We start from the raw sequence: 13,801 nt of genomic DNA, 5'->3' as shown, positions 1-13,801 counted from the left end.
TTTATATACACACTATAACAGATATAAGTGTTTATTAATGTATTTCCATAGTGGAGGCTGGTGTATAATCAGATAATGAATGACAATTTAGTAAAACACAGTTGTAATATAAAATGTGTGTTCATAGGAGAAATTATAATTGTCAGACTGTACATAATAAACATTTAAAATGTCCTTATATCTACTTATAGCTTCATTATACTATGTTTAAAGAGTAACCATTGATAGAAAGTTTGTATATTGATTATAAATGCTAAATAGAAGGACTTAAAGTCAAGTGTTTCCAACTAAGAGGTTCATACACACACACACATGCATGCCGGCCCACAGTTTCTGATTAGACATATAAACATTCCAGCGGCCTTTGACCTTTTTTGAGCTGTCTTTCCTCCTGTCATCTGATTGGCAAGTAGCTCAGTGTTTTTACAAGAGCAGACACCGATATGGGACTGTGCATGTGGAAATTTTGAAAATGTATGTGTCTGTTTATGAGCTTGTCTGTGCCTGTGAAAGAGAAAGAGAAATAGAGTGTGCGTGTGTGTGTGTGTGTGTGTGTGTGTGTTTTCTAGGCCCTGTCAACCGTGTTGTTGCAAGAGTCACCACTGAGTATTGTCCAGACGTGACAGTCTGTGTATACAAGGTGGCTGAGCACGGTCAAGAGTGGTTGAATAAGCATAAGCAATACTGTTGTTACAGTGTCAAAAAGCATTTTGACTAGTCTCGGTAAAAGAAAACAACTGCCTTCACTGTTGTGGACTTATTTTTACAGTATGTGCCTTTTTACTTTTAAGCTGCCTGTTTTTTTAAGAGCTCTTGTTGGCATTTATTTCAGTGATTTATCTAACCGACACACCTAAGTGACATTCTCTGAGTTTGCCAGTAGGTGCAAGAAGGCACTTGGATTAGATTCAGTTACTTTTGATTGCAAGGAATGAAACTAAAGGAAAAGTTTGAAATCAACCTTGGAAATGGTTTTACCACACTCTGTTCACATTTAACACAGATGCCTCTTTTCATGGAAAACAGAACTTTTTTTTGTTTGAACTGATTGTAAGAATTGTCACTGCAGTAACTCCTTATTGACTTTACTTTCATGCAAAAATGAATGCAATAAGAACATAAGGTAAAAATAAACTTTGTGTGTTAAAGAAGTGTGTCACTGTGAAGGGAACGGATTTATTATTTTTTAAGCTTTTCTAAAGTGTCATACAATGAGCTGACAGGGTGTTTGTAACTCTAGAAAAGCACATGAGTGGACACATGAGCCATGTCCAAGACTTGACATGTGACCTTTTCATTATGGGATAGTCATTCAACAGTAAAACTACTGGACTACTGGACCTCTGCTGCCCAGAGGCTGCTCTGTCACCTATTTAGCGTACTCCAGTCCGTGTCCCACATGCGAGAGGCCTGCATGTGGAAAATACACTGACCTGATAACTGCAGGGAAGCTATTGACAAGCGGAAAGAGAAAAAAAGACTATGTCTGTGTGAAATGAGATTGATTAATGGATAAAGTTAATGTTGAGTCTGTGCTGCATTGCGTTTGGAGCATTGCTGGTTCCTATAAAGCTGCTGGATCCATAGGATAGAAAAAGAGCATGTGAAAGTGAAATGAGATGTTCCCATGATGTCAATCCATAATGTGCATGTGTCAGGAGTGAAATGATACATTTAAATTCATGTACCAAAATAAAAAAATATCATTTTGGTCCACTCTGTTAGATTAAAGCACATTATACAACATTATATAGAACATTTTATTTCACTTTTTCAGATAAGACGGTATAAAGCAGCTCCATGTCCCTCATTAAAAAACTGTAGTTGCACTTGAAAGCCCCCAGGTGTGAGTATGTCTTACTGTATGAGTTTGAATCAGACGCTGGTTAAAAACAGAGCGCATGCTCAGGCGGCCTTCACTGGAAAGGTCATGATCAACCAAAACATGACTAATTTGTGGTATGTGCCTGAGCCCAATTAAAGCTTTAGGATGCCCCAAATTTTGTCTTAGATCACAAACATAGTTTGTTCCAAACAGCAACTGTGGCACAATGTGGTGGAAAACCGATGCTAAAACCATAAACTGTAGCTAGCTGTGAATGAAGCACTAATCCAACACAGCTCCTTTCTATTATAAAATAAATAAAAAGCCATAAAACATCTGGCTGCTAAAATATAAGAAGTGACTGTCGTATTTTGGATCCTATCAGGCGCCATGTCCAGTCAATGGAAAAACTTAATTTCCTGCCCTGTTTGTGACCCAACAAAAAACCCCAACTTTTTACACTCTTAGGCACAACACCAGAGGGATAGCGGTAAAACTGCCAACGCATAAGCCATTAATGGGTTACTCGCTACAACTGGGATTTTTTCTCACACTGTTAAAAGTTGAGGGGAAAAAAAACTGTTAAACCCTGCCTGGGTACAGTGAGCACTCTGTGCCAGAGTGGAAGAATCTGTTGACTGGCTGCAAGCACAGGGAGGTGAAGGAAAGCTCATTATTTTTAATGGCATCTCTCCCCTGGTTGAGAGAAGGAGGAAGCGAGAGAGAGATGGACCATAATACTACCTAAGCTGGGTCCAGACTACAACAGTGAGTTCTATGCGAGCTTGCACTGTTGTACAAAAAACAAAAAACATGTACTTGCCATGCGTTTCCATTGCCATCATCTCTTTACTGACTGAGAATGAATAGTGCCTAAGATTAAATTTCCAATTAGTTCACTTGAATTACACTTCACATAAATTATATATATATTATTCAGTTAAAACCAGTGGTGGAAGAAGTACTCAGATCTTTTAGTTAAGTAAAAGTAGCAATACCACAATGAAAAAAAATACTCTATTACAAGTGAAGGTTCTGCATTCAATAATCTTAAGTAGAGGTATATAAGTATTGCCACCAAAGTGTACTTGAAGTATCAAAAGCATACGTACTCATTATGCAAAATGTACAATATATATAAAATATATATTATATGAATATTGATACGGATTCATTGATGTGTACATGTACGCAGCATTTTAATGTTGGCAAGGTGGAGCTAATTTTAACACCTTATAACTGTTGGATAGTCTAATCTATCACAATGCATGACAAACTGATCATGTTTTACATATAAAATATTGATCTGAAAATTAACTATAGCTGTAAAATAAATGTAGTGGAGTAAAAAGTACAATAGTTCCCTCTGAAATGTAGTGGAGTGGAAGTATGAAGTAGCACAAATGGAAATACACAAGTACAGTTACATGAAAATTTTACTTTAGTTCTTGAGTACTTCAGTAAATGTATTTAGTTACATTCAACCACTGGTTAAGACACCAGTACAAGAATCTATCTATCTTTAAAGTAGTCTTACATTAACATGATTTCCAAATACTATCTTGCAGATAAAGATTAAGAAAGTGTGAAAGGCTGAAAGAAGGCCTGGATCTCATCTACTTTTTGTTTATATAAATGACATGTATTTCAGCTAAAACACTTCATATCTTCACAGATATATTTTTATTTATTTTTTCTCTGATTAGTCTACTGTGTCAAAGGAGATTTTTTATTTTCTCTCTCTCTGTCTCTCTCTCTCTCTCTCACACACACACACACACACACACACACACACACATAGCTGAAGTTTGTCCCCCTTTATCCTTTCATTGCCATCAACCTTTCTTATTCACATCAATCAGTGTCTCAGTGGTGTAGCTAGTTTGGAGCCTGACTGTAGTCCTGTAATTACCTTGTTGACTAAATCCCAGCTGTGTGTGTGTGTGTGTGTGTGTGTGTCTGTGTTCATAGACAGATAGGAATGAAAATGGGAGGCAGGCCACTTTTGGAGCAGCTGCACCGGTGCGTCTGTCGGATACAATGCCTTAGGAGGAGAGAGAGAGAGAGAGAGAGAGAGAGAGCTGTCCTCATAGTGATTGACAGAGCAGCTTCCTGTCCTACATGGAGCATAAATAAATAAATGGATGCAGAAATATATGATTAAATACATAAATAAATTAAAAAAAACAAACAGATTTTGCTAAATATCCTGTTCCGACTCTTTCTTCCTTCCCTTCTACCCCGGCTTTGACTTTCTCACTCCGTCACCCTCCTCTCAACAGATCCCCCATTCCCCTCACTCTCCCTCTTGTTTTACAGAGGAATGACAGATATTGTTTACATACGGACTGCTGATATCTCCATACACCAAATTATCTATACACTATCTCACATCCAGTCGTGCTTAGACCATTAGATAATATGTTGAGGAAAGTAAAAGCACTATTTATCAAAGTTGTGGGCTAACAGACACTCTTATAGCCTGCCAGAGTTGGATATGGCATACACTTTCTGCTGTTATTCTCTCTTTGTCCATACAAACAGTCAAGCATTGGGCATATGGCACTTAGTATATCTCGCCTGTGTTTGTCCACTCCCTCTCTTTTTTCTCCTCCAGATTCACTCTCATTTTTCTCCTTCTTTTTCTCTGTTTCTCACTACTTTTTCTTTTCTGTCCCATGTCTACACTGTAGCAAAGGTTTCCAGGAATAGTTTGACATTTTGGGAAATATGCTTATTCGTTTTCTTGTCAAGAGTTAGTAGATCAATACCACATGTCTGTATGCTAAATATGAAGATAGAGCCAAGAGACTGTTAGTTTAACATAGCATACAGATCACAAGCAGGGGTTTATTTGCTAGTGTATTTCTTGGACATGTACAGTGACTTTCCTTGAGTTTAGATTAAACAAACCTGAATTAATAGGTCAATTAGTGAGCTTTACAGGTGTTGGCAGACAGTTTTTTTGGTACCAGGCTAGCTGTCCCCCCCTGCTTCCAGTCTTTATGCTATTCTTTTAACAAACAATTACAGTATCCAGTGTCTTGACATACATTAAAACAGTCTGCCCATGTAGTGAGACACAGAAATTTCATTGAATGTTGAGTCATTACCTGAAAAAGTAGTTGTGTGAGCTGCCTTTCTTAAGACAAAGTTTGTAACTTGTTTTCCCAGAATAATCTACATCAGAACTCTTTAAAAAGGTACCCTGTGGAGTTTTCCTTTAAACAAACAAAGTTTCTGGTTACCCAACAAAAAGGCAATGTGTGTATCCTTGAGGTCTAACAAATGTGTTGAATGCATTTCTTTCCTCATAACACATTTGCAAAGCCCATTTTTCTTAAAATTTGAAACCAAGCAGCAACAACCACGGCTTGAGGCTGAAGCTTTAAGTACCTTAAACTGCAATACTACCAACAGCTGCTAGATGCTGGCTCCATTTGACTCCCATTCAAAAAGCATCAACTTCTCTCTAGAAATACTAAGTCAATCTTTTTTTTTCAGCAAGTCATTACGATCTTAAGCGCTAAATTCAGACCCTCTAATAAGTGTGCTGGTGGTCATTTTGGAAATTACTGCTCCATTGATAAGATTTGAAGACTTACAGTAACACTGTAAGTACAGTACAGTAACACTTTGATGCCTGCCGGCATTGATTGACAACTGTGATCAACAGTTGGCTCACCTGCTTGTTCTCCCTGGCTCCGGGACTTGCACTGAGTTGGACTGTAGTTTACTGTTATGTGACTATGATACCTGCCCTGTTAGCACAATTTAGCTGAAGTAGTGAGTGTTAGCCGGCACCACTCCATGCGCCCCGCTCAGTGTTGCCATTAAGCTTTGCTTCGGTCCGAGGTAGCAGGGCTTGTTTCCAGAGCAAGAGTATGGACACTGATTCATATATGACCTACAATATATTGTAACATATAAAATTACACCAGACCCAAGCCACAGAGTGTGAAACTTTACTCAGGCTTTCATAGTTTTCTTTCTTGTCAGCCTCCACATATCTGTTAAATTCACAAAACTGAACAAGTACTCTGACTTTTCCTTAAACCCAAATGACACCAACTACCAGTGAGGAGTTCAGAGACAGATGGAGAGACAGCGAAGGTCAAAGGGGTTGAGAAGGACATAAAGTTAGAATGTAAAATCAAATTTACTATGAGGGGAATTTGCCATTTGAATTGGGCCATTGTTTGGGGCATCTGGAAAAACCTGACATGCATCTGTGTGTGTGTGTGTGTGTGTGTGTGTGTGTGTGTGTGTGTGTGTGTGTGTGTGTGGTTCTTTTAAAACCATTGCAGCAGTAATGATGATTTTGATTGAGTTAGAAGAAGATAGGATTGTGAAGACAAAGTTAAACTGAAAGGACATAAGGTTAGCCGAGGAAGGATGGTTGTATTTTTAAAAAAAAATCAGTCATCATCTTAAATGAACGTGAAAATACTGAATTAGCGCAGTAGAAACAACCAAGCACAACAGACTGGATGACATGCATTGCGGTTGGTCTGAGATACGTTTAGGTCATTAAGAGAGATATGAACATAGCTTTTTGTAGATGTCTGAAATGATAAAACGTATCCACTCTGTTGCCACATAACTATACCATGAGTGATCCAAAACATCTCAACCATTTTCTTTCTATTGTTGAACTCTGTTATCAGCTCCTTGCTATGATTTGTGTAAACACACAGGTTCAATGGACCACCATGCTCTCACTTTTATTCACTGACATGGCTCTTTGGGAGAACACAAAAAGCCTGCATGTCTCACTGATCTCCTATGAGAATTCAACACATTCAGATAGAAAAATGAGAACATCTGTCGCAGCCAATTTATCCCAAATGGATTCATCTCCTACGTCAACACAATCAACTTGTCAGAAGAAGTCTCGTCTGAGGGAGAGTACAAGACTCGGGGTTGACTTTTGACTGGATGTTTGAGTTAAAGTAGTCACGCATGCCTTTGTGTTTGTGTGTGTATGAGAGGGGGAGAAATGCAGTTTTAATGGAGGTAAACTTTCACTGCTCCAGCATTAAAAAGGCTCATGATTGCAGGACTAAGAATGGTGAAATATTTCTGGAATTGCTAAACAAAACGCGAGGATGACTCATGGCCTGAATAAGCCACTCAGCTGAAGGGTTTTGCCCTGTTGTTCAGAGACTAAAATGTCCAGCGTTTCCATTGTTAACACAAACTGAAGACACTTTATCCCGTTTATCTACAAGCACTGTTTCCTCAAAGTGAAGACAGTTTGTATAATACCAAAAAGATAAGGTGACTAAATGAATGTATTTTTTTTAGATGAACTGAACTGAAGTGAACTACATCAAAGATAAGAACAAACAAGAGGAAAGGGACTCTATCCAAGATATCTATAAAGACTCATCTATTCAGATAAAATCCTATTAATTTTTTTTTACAAATAGTTAATGGTTAGTATGTAAAACTGACTAATCTATTTTTATTTTGTCTTTTACTTTTGTAGCTTTCTACATTTATCTATTATCATTTATTTAACATATTTCTGTGAGGTTTGTTACTTTGGTATGATCCTTTCTATTTACTGTTATTATTGCAGAAAACTAAATACGATATAATTGACAAAAAAAAGATGATTCTGATACACTGTGTGCTCCAGGACTGTTAAATGATTAGTTGAAGTAGGCCAATTTTTTTTCTGTCAGAATGGAAATGAAGCCTTCTCATACAATCTGGAATTGTTAGCACTGGAATCGGCTAACTGGTGACCCAGAGCATTTGACTATACTGAATTTGAATTTGAATACACTTTATTTACTTACTTATTTACTGTTGTACTGAAAGGGCAGCAGAGGCTCCAGATTTTACCAGTAGGTTGTCTGAAACAAGCTGGCACTGCTGAAACACTATGAGTCCCTTTATACCTTGCATTCAAATGTGTCTCGTATCCAGATTGTATCTAGATATGATTTGACCTGATTATATTTACACCTGGTACTAATATGTTTCTCTAGTGTCCACATTGAGATCCAATCGCTCTGTCCAGCTCAAACAACCTCCTCATCCCCTTCACTAGGGCAAAACATGGGTCGATCACACAGTACTGCATCCAGTTCATTAAAAAGGTCACAAATTACCCTGCCCCTGCCACTTTTCTTGTTGTCGTCCTTGGCTTTTCTATATAACAGGTTCATGTGTTTAATTTTTCATCAACATTGCAGCCAGACTGGTTGTAGCCATTCTCCACCATTTGCTTAGCGATTGCTTCATAAATGGCTCTGTTGCGATATGAATTGCCAAATTTCACTTGTATACTTTTGTAGGACCTAACTGAAAGCAGACATTTGGTCTCGTCTTGACTCCATCCACGAGTGTCTTGAATATCCTTAACTTTCATGCTGCTTTCTTGCTAGTAGCTTAGCTCGCTAACTTGCTAATGGCTGCTAGCTTACTGGTTTGGAACAGTCTAGTGCAACTACATATTTCTGCCCACGTAGTTGTTGTATATGGATTGACAACACAATTGCATTTACACTTGTGTTCAATGTGGTCACAATGTATCCCTGACCACCTGTGGAGGTGATTTGGCATATTGGATCACAATCCATCCTCAGTGCATCTTGGGTGCATTTACACCTGTACTTTCATGTGGTCCAGCACTATCCGATTGCACTCCAATGACCCACAACGCATTTTAATGCAAGGTGTAAAGGGGGCCTATGACTCCCCCCCAAAAAGAAAATGGCTGTGCTTCTTTAAACTCCATCCATGCCTCCAATGTCTGACTGTTTATGTAGATGTGTTCACACTAGCAAGAGGACACGGTGTGAAATTCATCAGACTATTTCAAAAGCACAGTTGATTGTACTACTTTGTACAATCATGTGTATGGCAGTGGAAAAAAGCTGCTCATATTGTGTTCACCAGGATTTCAGGAATGACTCTAGGCTGATGCTCTTGACTCTGACACACAGATTTGATGTGAAGTCTGCGCAATTTATCAAGATAAGGGCTGAGTGGCTGTGTAGAGTCATCTATTGCATCTAGGTATTTGTTTTTCTTTTTTAATGCACAATCTGTCAGAGCAGATCAAAGAAACATGCTTTAGTCAACACTTTCTGTGTGGGAATATCCAGCACTCATGGAACAGAAAGGCAGATTCTGACATGAATCAGTATGACTGTGTATAATACAAGCTTTCCTTAATTCTGTCACATCTGGATTATTACGTCAACCTTTTCATGTGTTTTCTTGTATCTCCACTGGGAGCAAAGACAGAGGAGGAGAGAGAAGCAAATTACCCTACTTGGGTATATATTTAGACTCACCGGTTAAAGAAACATTATCTAAATGATGTGGCCGATAAGGGTTAGAAAAAGAAAACAGTAGGTTTATGAGCAATTTCATAACTCAACTCTTTAATTTTTTTAATTCCCTTGCTCTCCTGTGAACAGTTCAATTGGAATTAGTGCTGCTGAAGGCCTCAGAGGAACAAAAAAAAAAGTATACAGATTCCTTTCAAACTTTAGTTTATGAACTAAAATAAGGGACAGCCAAAGAACTCAAGATGCCTCAAAACTTTATTGTAAATTATTCATAATTTTCCACATTTTTGTCTCTAGTTTCTCTCTTGTAGAATTTCACTCACAATAGATTCTCTTTGTCTCTGTTTTTTTTCCACTTAAGTTTTTTCTTCTCTCTCTTGTTTGTCTGTCTTTCCTATTGCTCTCCCCCTTCTCCTCTCCCCTCTGCTATGCGAATGACTTAATAGAGTTTCAATGGCTTTCAAAGCCAGACCTCTGTGGTTTGGAGACCATGTGATGGTCAGGCAGGCTGCGTTTGAGGTACTGTCACACATCTACATTATGCAACTACAATGTGGATTTTATTACTCTTGTAAGACATCTAAAAAGAAATGTTTTACTTCATTATGACACAAATGTTCCCAAGTTATAAAATGACCAAACTCGAACAGATGGAATATTTTTCATGTAGATACTGAATATTGAATAATTCAGCGATTCAATCCACAAAATGGGGTTTTCACTTCAATCTAGTTGTCTGAGTGTCTCAATTCTGAAGATTTGTCCTTATACTTTGTATATTTTGTGTATGTTCTTAATTAATTCAGGTTGGTTTTTGATGTGAAAGTCTTCAGCCGGATGTTTTTCCACTTTGACCAGAATGGTTGATGGTCACTCTGATGACAAACATACTATACAGAGACTGACGTGAGACTGCACGTAAAGCATGCAACACTTACACCATGGAAAAACTAATGGTGTTACATCCTGATTTGGACGGAAGGAAATCCCTAAATTAAAGAAAAAACCTACATACTTGTGTATGACTCATTATAAACTGGCAAAACAGCTTCAGTATACTTTGGCCTCGATTCAATATTAAGGGTGTGACACTAATTTAAATTATCCCAGTGGTGTTCATTTAGGTTGAGGGTATTTCCATTGCAGCTGAAAAAGGCAGGTTGCAGCACCTGAGCAGCTGTTATCCCTTTGTGAAGAATTTAAATTGACGCATAGTCCAAGTTCCTACATCATCTGCTGGGCATATTTTGTTTCAGCTTGCTAAAACAAGACCTAACTGCACTTTAACGTTATGAATTATTGCACTGCAGTGCAGCATATATCACTCCCTTAACTTCCCTCCCATCTGCATTGCTGTGTTGATCTGATCAGATCAGATCAGATCAGGACACTCCCCTCTCTGACTCCTTCCCCCTCTCCCCCTGGATTACCTTCCCTGTCCTCACAGGTCTTGGTGGAGGTATGATATCGGATGACACATTCCCACACTCCCAGTCAGGCATGGGAGAGAGTGTAGGGTGGGTGGGCAATATCTGGCCTCACACGTGCCTCACTGCCTCTGTGAGGACTGGCTCATATACAGCAGACAGGGATGCAGACACCTACGCAGATAAGCCACATTGACGTCCCTGTGCGTGTGTGCCACTCACGTGTACACAGCGTGCAAAATATGCAAGAAATGGAAAAGCACGCACACATACTGTACATACATGTACAATGAGATAAGAAACGAGACAAGCTCAGGCTGTCGACCAGATTAAGATGATTATCAAATCTTTGTGAGAAAATGGGCAACAAGGTTTCTAAGCAGAGAGAGAGGGGGATAAAAGCAACAGAGAAGATATAACGCTCAGACTTCAAGACAGTGTAAGCAGTGACTGACTTTTAACCCCAGACACTGAGGTTGCTGTGATGGACTACATGTCTGATCACACTGCTGTGAGGTCCTTGAGTTTTGCGAAGCGTTTGTGATGTTCATGCTCCCACTGTGACCCTTCGTTGTAAAAAAAAATCCCCCCCCTATTGCTTTTACAACACCCCCATGGGACTCGTATTCCTCAGGTCGAAGGAGTAACGGGTGAGAATTACGCGTCAGAGTTCAGCACTGTCACGTGAATAGACTGACATTTTACAGTCGGAAAGAACAGCTTCACACATACCTTTGAGGGTAGATTTTAGCTGCCTTTAGTCACTGTGTGTATGTGTGTGTGTGTATGTGTGTGTGTGTGTGTGGGTGAGCGAGAGAGAGAGACAGAGACAGAGAGAGAGAGAAAAAAAAAAGGACTTACACTAAATCTGTAACTAATCCATTTCCCACATGCATCAGGCTCTCTACATCTCAGTATCACCGGTTTACGACACCACATCCACATGCTCAGCGCTGGCTGGCGAGTAAACAAACATGTGTTTGTGATGTTTATCGTCTCTGGCTTGAGGTTTTAGCATTGAGCATACAATTTCATCATGAAAAAGTACTGTTGAACCACCCCTCAGAGCACAGTGCTGATTAAGGACAGATTTGCTTGTAACAATAGACAAGATCCAAGAAAAAAAAAAAGACAGCCCAACTGTTGTTAAAATAGCACAAGGGCTTTGGCTTTTGTTGGAAATATGGCAAAGGAGCTGGTTAGGCTGTATGTTACTGATATGTCACTGATTGTATTGTATAGTCCTGAGGCGTGGAATCCGTCTTACTTGCCCAACTTTACATTCCCCACATTAAGTAGGACTTCAGGGATATATGTGATGAAAAACAATAATTTCCATATTTTTGGCCATCAGACCCTCGTCAACCCGAAGGGACTGCTACCCTGATTGCACACCTCCACCCATGGCTTCATCTCAGAGCAGTTAGATGGTGGTCTGGTCTTGGGCTATCAATAGCCTCTTGTCCATGGAGAGGAACCATTGTTTGAAAGTCAAATTGCACTGGAAAACAAATGAAATGATCTCACTTGCTGGCAAACATTGCTGGCGCAAAAAAATCAGACAGAATTTAAGAAAAAGTGTATGGACATTTTTTCAAAGTGGTGGTCTGTGTCACTGGGTGGCTGGTCATTAGTGTCACAGGCCATCACCTTTAGCCTGGATTAAACCTCCTTAAAGAGCTTGAGCAATGTCTCAGACTAAACTCCGTACGACAGGATTTAGTGAAATGCGTCTAAATTAGCGTGTGATAGTGCCTTAATGCCTCTGACTTATTTTTTTCTTTGCCATTTTTTTCCTGCTCTTTTCCTCCTTGGCCATGTGAAAGGTGCAGCCAGCCAATACAAACTGGATCAGGTTGATAGTTCCGTCACTAATGGATGTTATTGTTAAGTAATATGAGAATTCACTGCCAAGCTCTATCATGTGTTAGAGAATTGGGATGGGCAGAAACTTATTGCAGGATACCTGCCATACACTGCAAAAAAATATTTTTAATATTTGTTCTTACTTAGTAGTTTAGTCTAGTAGTATTTAGGCATATCATGTAATGGATCCGGGGATGGAGGGGATTTAAATTGATCCCAAAACTGTTTCATTTCAGTTTCAGTGATTATACTTCAGCAAAAGTATATCACTTCAGATGTTTAAAGCTGCACCAGTCAATAATTTTTATATTAACAATGAGTCAAAGAACTTTGTGTAATGTTAAATAGGTCACTTGTAGTGACGAAGACCCAGTAATTTATCACCCAACTGCAATTCCTCTCAGCTCTACCGGGCTTTTTAACTTCTCTCAGCTCTTTGTTTTGGTTTTACAGCCCACAACTTTACTGTTTTGGTTTCCTTTCACCACTCTCATCAAGTGTGTCTCTAGGTGGCAGCTGTTTTCAACAAAAAATGCTTTGATAAACCCACTGTGCACTACCTGCCAAGCACTAAACAACAGACTGCCAAACATAGTTGAGCATCTAGCAACTAAAGAGTCAGATGTGTCCCTCAGGAGTTACATTGGTTGGGGTGGTCAGAAACTCGACTCCAAATTAATGCTACCATCGCTCTATGTCTGCTGGATGTGTAAGTACGAAATCGTTTGCTAACATCATATCAACTTCATAGGGTGGCAAAATGTCAGCGTTTGGTTTACAGCTTGTCCCGCTGCCCCCAAAGTAGTCAAAAATAAAATAAAATCAATTAATAACACTTTAAAGATGATAATGTTTTTAATAATCGTAAATTTCATTTAAAAAGCTGTTTTGACTTGAACAGATATGGAATTACCTTACCCTCATCATAGTATTTTCACTTTTTAAATTTTTTTTACAGTGTATCCAGACTCCAGGCTTCCCAGACTGAGGCCAAAACAAAGCTTTATCTTGAGATCCGACTCCTGACTCTCAAAGCCTCTGAGCCTGTCTGCTTTAGACAAAACCAGGTTCATGCCAAGCCGAGATATCCTCCATCTGACAAGTGACACCTACACTTGAAAATACTTTGTGGCATTTAAGTGCTTGCTGTAGTAAAATTAGTTAACGATGTGGTTAAAGACACTTGACACTTGAGATAAGAACGCATTTTTTAAAGTTAATGTCCAACATCTTCCCTTTAGATTTAAAACACGTGTGTACATTAACATTCCTGTTAAGGAAATCTTTGTTGAACCTTTTATCATCAACCTATAAAAATTACCACCAGTTTGTCAACTTAAGTAACCTCAGTGTATTTTCACTTATGCTACAGT

The sequence above is a fragment of the Thunnus thynnus genome, chromosome 23, assembly GCF_963924715.1.
Source record: "Thunnus thynnus chromosome 23, fThuThy2.1, whole genome shotgun sequence".
Classification (NCBI taxonomy): Eukaryota; Metazoa; Chordata; class Actinopteri; order Scombriformes; family Scombridae; genus Thunnus; species Thunnus thynnus.
Note: the sequence above shows the minus strand (reverse complement) of the source record.